Below are 7,294 nucleotides of genomic sequence, written 5' to 3' on the forward strand. Positions count from 1 at the left end.
CCCCCTTTTCTATGTCAAAGCTTCCCTGCACCAATACTCTCCCCACTTGAGCTGTTTCTTATGTGGCCGTTAAAGGCTATTAAACGGGCCTACATAACCACACGCAAAAAATAAATAAATAAATAAATATATAAATAAAATAAAATAAAATAAAATAAAAATATGCAAATCTAAATGAGAGCTCACGATACTAAACATAATACAAATTTAAAAACAAAGGAGAGTACTACACAGAGGCAATACAAAATCATAGCTACCTAGCACTAATTAATAATTTACCAAGACCAGTGATTCACTATTGCTCTGTAAGGCTCGTTTCCTCAGGGCTACACCATGAATGATTTTTAAAAATCCACAAAAATTGAGTCAGCCTTCAGGATGTCCGTTATTACCGAGGCTGCCAGTGGCGGACCCCGTTACCTTCCTAGGCATCCGTGGGGTGCTCCCCTTCCTCGACTCACCCTCACTGTCCACGCAGCATCAACCAAATCAAACACAACCAAATAAAAAAAAAATAAATCAAGAAAAGGTTTCAAGCCGAGTCCCCATGTCAAATTTCAACAGTCCTTTCTGGTAAATCCGATATCTTCCACCGCCTCGACTCCATTATCTTCATGGTTTTTTTTTGCAGCTCTTATCCAGTATGTCTCCTCTCCCGCTCTCTCTTTCTTTCTCCGTCCTCCTCCTTCCGTTTTTCTTCTGTGCGCCCCCCTCCCGGAAGATGCTGATGTTGTAGGTTGCTGATGACAGCGATGTAGCGCATTCACGTGCACGGGCACAGGAGCAGCAGCAGAGAAGATTGTGTGTTAGTGGGTGTGTGTGTGTGTGTGTGTAGGGGGATATTTGCATCCAAATAATCCAATCCAATCCACCCCTGCTAATCTTGAATTTGAAATCAGACAAGGACGCTGGAAATATTTCTTCGCATGAATATCGAGCTTCTTTCATCACGAGGGTCGAGCCAAACGGACCTACACTGGTCCGTGGACTACCACTCGGTCCAACCCGGGGAAGCCAATTTGAAGGAAGAGCAGAGCGAATGTGACGCATACAGTAGAATCACAATAGTTTCTGCTTATTTACAGTAAATGCAAAAAATGTTTTCAAAGCAGTTAGTAGGCTATTTCATTTTTGTACATATAAAAAAATGTTCCACATGTAATGGACATGTGAAATATATTTCCCAGGCCTCATGTTTGAATCTGCTTTTCTCTATGGTGTTCAATAAATGTTTGTGAAACACAACTTTGTACACTTAAACAAACATGGTCAATTATCGTCAAGCAGGTCTTCCTTAGTGCTCAAACTTTCAAAGATGGTCCAGAATGCACCAGCCATTCTTGTCTTCAAACAGCCCCAAAGAACACATCTCTCTGCTAAACATCCCTGAACCAGAATCATCTGAGTCCCGACTGTTCTGGTTTGTGGTTCCCTGAAGGTGAACCAGCTCCTGAAGTCTATCAGAGTAGGGACGTCCCTCTGTTTTCAAGATGTTCTCCACAACTCATCTTTATGGGACAACTTTCTCTCCTAAAACCTAAACATATATCACTGGCACTGTTATTATTGTTTCTTTCACACTCTGATCTGCTTTAATGGATGCAGAACTTCATACTGACAAAAAGGCCTCTCCTGCATTGCCTGTTAGTAGCCATCACTTTGGATAAGAGTGTCTGACAAATGAATACATATAAATTTGATTTTAAACGAGTCTAAATGACATTTTGTTCAAAACCACAGTTGACAGTTACTTGTATTAATTTGCAAAGTAATACCAAGGCTGACAGGAGTGGTGTTAGTTCTGTAGTGATTTTGTCATAAACTTGTGTTGATCAAGCTGAAATTGTGATTAGCAAACTCACCACAAACCATCCGATCAATGTTGAGACATTTCACTAAAAACAAGAAATGTGAATCACCTGCTTGAGCTCGGGGAACAAAACAGGCACTAGCCGGGCACAGAATGTAACTATGAAAAACCACAAATTTCTGTATGACAGCAAAGTGCAATGCAATACTGACATCCTGTATTCTCTACTTAAGAGGTCTGTTTTTTCTGGGTCCAATGTTTACTTAACCATTGAAGTTTTCATCTTCTGTCCATTAAAAGCTCTATTTTTCACTCTGGGGTGAAACACATCTGCCCTACAGCTAGTATATTCAAAAAAATCTTGGTCAAGGCAGTGGTCTGTGAAGTTTCTAAGGGTGGAACAGAGAAAGACTGTTGCACCTGATCTCCATTTTGTCTTCACGCTAGTTGAGTTTGACAGAATGTAAAGGCGGCAGAGGTCTCAGAGGTGCGAACGCACATTCTTGGAAATTCGCATATATGTTTGATCAATAATGCACCTGGTTAATTCCTTCAGTTGTATCTCCTGCATGCTCTGTGCGCTCAGAACGCACACAGCACGCTGGGTTCTGTCCAAACAAATGTGCATTTTTGCCCTCTGATTCTACAACACTCAGATTATCTTCATCCAGTGGCCTGTCATTTGTTCACAGAAGCAGGGGTGTTGACAAGATGTGCGTGTAAGTGTTAGTCTTTCTATGTATATTTTATATGTGCACACAAGCTTGCATGTGGAGATTTATATATATGCACGTGTGTGTGCTAAAATTGTGAGAGTTGAAGCTGCAGTGTAGCTACATGTCAGAGGAAGAAAACAGACTTTACAAAAGGACGTTACATTTCCTGAGAAATGAGAGGTGTTTCCAGAGACAGGGAACAGAAGGTTTTTGAATTTTGTGAGTGAATGTCTGCATGACTGCATCCATATGTGCATGTGGTTTTAAATAGTGAGAGACAGACGGCATGAAGTGATTTGAGGACAACATGATGGCAGTCTTATGCAGCTGCAGAACAACTAAGTTCGAGTTTGAGGTGTGTGTGTACATATGTGTTCAGGGTTCTAAGTTAACTTTTTTGATCACCAGCCAATGTGGCTAGTGGCTCTCTAAAGTTACCAGCCAATCAGAATTTCCACTAGTCATTGGACGTTAAACTTTCTTTTTTTTTTGTTTCGCACGCTCTGTCGCCGATATCTGTATACCCTCCATTCTTTCTCTTCTCACCCAACTGGTGAAATACCGGCATTCGTGCAGCCAAGGGGCATATTAAACGTCATCACGTAGCATTACAGCACAGTATTTATTGGAAATGTAGGAATCACTGCCAGGGGTACAAATGACCAAGAACTAAACATTGCGTAGAGCCAAACTGGCTAGTAAGTTTTGATCAACACGCGCCAAAATGAATTTTAACCAGCATTGAGCGGGTAGGAGGGTGTTAATTTAGAACCCATTTGTGACATCGATTTGTATCCCTCCATATCCCCTGTATTCTTTATTATATGAAATAAAAGTTGCAGCATGTATGTGAAACATTATTTCCATCTCAAGCAGCACTTGATGGTTGTTTGCAAAATCCTGTGTGATGCTGCCATCCTCAGGCATAAGGTTGAATTGAGAGGGAGAGCTGTAAAATCCAATGATTGTCACAATCCGAGGACTATCTATCATAATGTTTCATTCCTAACAAATCTTTGATTCACAAAATATACAGATTCCTCTTTTCTCTCATGCTGAAGTTCATAAAACAGCTAAACATTATCATTTTCAGCAAACACAAATACTGCATTTAATGGGAACTGTTTTTGACTGTGCATGAATACATGGTGTGTATATACAACGCCAGAAATGTGTTTGTCTCCGTTCATTGGAATAAAGAACATGTCACTTTGAGCAATGTTGTGGCTCAGGGATGTATTCCATGATTTGAAAAGGTAGGAATGTGATCTCCATGACTATGTACAATATTTGTTATTAGATCAATTGGATCTATCTTTTTTAATGTAAATTGTTAAAATACATACAATAAATATGATTGCTACTACTACTACCACTACTAATAATAACTAGAAAATTCCAGGGAAATTTTAAAGTGACACGGGGCCCGTTGCCCAGACGGTTTGGAGGACCAATTGCATTCGATTCAATTGTTTGACAAATATGACTTTGAGCTGGATGAATGAGAATATGCACAGGATGAGAGTGAACAAATGAGTCTGCTGTAAGTACTAGTATGTTCAGTAGGGCCCTCTTAGCCCATATATTTGGGACAGATGTGTAATGACCAGTGCTGCCAGCTCCTCATTAAGGAAAGTCAATCAATCAATGAATTTGCATAAAAATTTTAAATTTGCTATTTTTTCATACTTCTCTCACTCAAGTTAACAAGCAGCTCCACTCTGGCTTGGACTACTCCTTTGATCGCTCATAGTTCAAAAAGTCTCTGTGTGTGCATCTGTATATTTGTCTGTGTGTTTGTGTACGTCTGTATGTTTGTGTTTTGTGTGTCTGCTCGTGTCTGTAAATGTATGTTTCTATGTGTGTATTTCTGTGTCTATGTTTGTGTGATTGTGTGTGTGTATCTGTCTGTATTGTGTGTGTCTGTAAATGTGTATGAGTGCCTCTATATATTTGTCTCCGTGTGTTCTGCAATCTAACACAAATGTAAGTAGTAACAGTTACAACGGTGCTTGGATTTTAACTACACCTTTCATTCACCCAAGTTTGAAGTTATATGTAAAACAAGGATAAATGTATCGTTTGATAAGTACAGTTTTCTCTGCTTGATGTGGTTACTTCGGTGGGCATGGTTTTATCTGATTCACTGCAAAACACAATTAAGTGGTTATTAGGCAATCACGACATCAGAGCACACAAACAAATCAACTAAGAAAAGATCATTTTCATGCATATGTTCACTGGCTGTGGAAAATCAGAGACGTGGCTATGGACAGGGTATGAAGTGTCTTTCTTTTTCTCTTTCTCAGGCATTTATGAGTGGAATTCAAGTATGTAGATTATGGTGTGGTGGCAACACGCCATTGGTTCTGATGGCTTGCCATCAGGTGGTGCTATGGCTACGTGACTGGAGTAGTTCATCATTCGGTGTAAGTCCTATCTCTACCAAATTGGCTTGTAGAAAACAGATTCAAACAGCTACAAAGTCCTCTTTTTGCAGAGAAGTCGGTTCGGCGTCTTTGCAGTCTCTTACTTGATCAGAGTATCCTATTTCTTATTATATCAACCCTTGTATCCTTTTCAGTATGGATGCATTCCAGAGCGGCAATTTGCGTTCGCTGCCTGATAAGGTTAGCATGTCAGCCTGAGTGGAGGGTCAGAGAAGGGGTACCTCTCTGAGGGGTGAGGCAGGTTTATGCTGATTTGTGGCGCTCATACTCTGTTTGCGTATGAGACGTGTCTGTTGCACACAAACAGGTCATATCCGTCCAAGTGAAACTTTGGGGGAACGAAGGATCCAGTCAAGTGAGTTTCCATAACACACAAGATGTAGGCAAGCCTGAATTCATGGTGACATTTCACGTCATCCATGTGCGTCGAAAGTCCTTCCATGTTATGATGGACGATTGCAAATGTGGAACCAGTGTGGCCTGCTGTTTTCACAAAGTGCAACAGTGGTTTTGTAATCTGGAATGAAGCGTGACTCATATTGTCCATTGCTGTCGTTATATTTGGATCAGCATAAATCTTCTTTTCCTCAAACTCAATGATCTTCAGTCCTTCAAGTGAGTTTGTACGGCTAAGAGTGACATAGGCCATTAAAGATTCAAATACACGCTTCAGACCAACCACTGCAGACTTCATAGTCATGCCTTGCACTTTGTGAGCTGTACAATCAAATGCCAGTTTCACTGCGAACTGCTGGTTCAGGATTTTGACTCCAGACACATTTCATACACCATTCATGCGCAGTGTAGAAAATGGACGCTTGCGTTTCATTGAGGCTTCGGTACATACTCCTTACGAAGTCTGGGCTGAGATTCGGTGCCTCAATGGCTGGTATCACTCCACCGCAATCACCCTGGATTTGGAAATCTGGAACCTGGTCTTCCCCGGCATCATGGGGGTTTACGTCTTTGTGCTCAGCGATGCACTCCAATGATCCACTTCAACCTCTGGTGCAAGTATTCCAGGCATTGATCACTGGTCCTTCCTCTTGATTTTTTTTTTTTTTTTCAGCACTTTTCAGCAATTTTGTCCCCTTGTCCTTCATGATGCTTCTTATTTAAGTCTACAATATTTTACTGGCATTGAGCCTTTACGGGCGCATTTGTAGAACTCCTGATACGTTGGATGATTTTCAGATGTGAGCTCATCATCTTTTCTGTGAGGGTAATAGAGCTTCAGCGGGCGTCTATAAAACTTTTCCGGTTGATTCTCCTCTGAGTATTGAGTAAATTGGATGATGACAGCTTTCTCCGACGTTTTCTTCTGAATAAATCCTTCATTGTTCTGGAGGGGAATTGCATTGGGTCCTAGAGTTTGCAGGCCATAGAGAACCCTGTACTGCGACACAAATTCAGCAAGACACATGAATTGAAATTCACGTGTTGCAGGTCTGTGTGCGTACTTCTCAGGAAATCCAGACATCCACACGTCCTCATCGTCTGGATTTATGTTGATCAATTTATTCATTGGGAGACTCATTTTCATACCATCCTCGTCAGTCTGTGTGGAAATGACTGACCGGGTGCACTTTTTAAGTGGCAGGCTACATACTCGTGCTACTGCCTGAGCTAGTTCCTGAGCACTGACCTCCCTGTGCTTAGCGTAAGCTTGCATGATCTGCTTCATTTTGTCCGATTCGTCGATGTTGGATTTCTTCACGTTGTGAATGACCGTGTTGAGGTACTCTGTAATCTCATGCTCTGGCTTTGATACATATGACATCATATACATGATGCAACTGTAGTCATCAAGTACATACTGCATGTCCATGTTGGCATTCCAGGCTCGCAGTAGATTGGGGTTGTATCCATTTACCCAGCTGTCCTTAGGATCACGCTTCGTCATGACGACCATTCCGCAGGTTAGGTCATCGACATATCCTTCGTATTCTTCATGGGTCATCTTACATTTCTCCAGCAAGTCGGACAAATCCTGGAACGATTCATTTGGATCAATGAGAAAGTCTCTCAGCGCTTTTAACTTTTCCTTAGCCTCCATTTGTTTCTTTCCAACAAATTTCTTGTTGGACTTGCATTTGGTTTTTTCTCCATATTTCTTTTTCTGGACATTATCTATTCCTTTTACATTCGCTTGTTTTTTCTGGTCATCATGTCTGTCTTCGTCATCTTCAACTATGGAGTCCCCACAGGGCGGGATGGTGATTCTTGTCTTCTCCACGGGGAGCTTCGGGAAACCAAATCTGCAGGCCACATTCCCTCTCCTGCATGTTTTTGAGTGGTTTCGGCTGTGGACTTGAACC

The sequence above is a fragment of the Echeneis naucrates genome, chromosome 7, assembly GCF_900963305.1.
Source record: "Echeneis naucrates chromosome 7, fEcheNa1.1, whole genome shotgun sequence".
NCBI lineage: Eukaryota > Metazoa > Chordata > Actinopteri > Carangiformes > Echeneidae > Echeneis > Echeneis naucrates.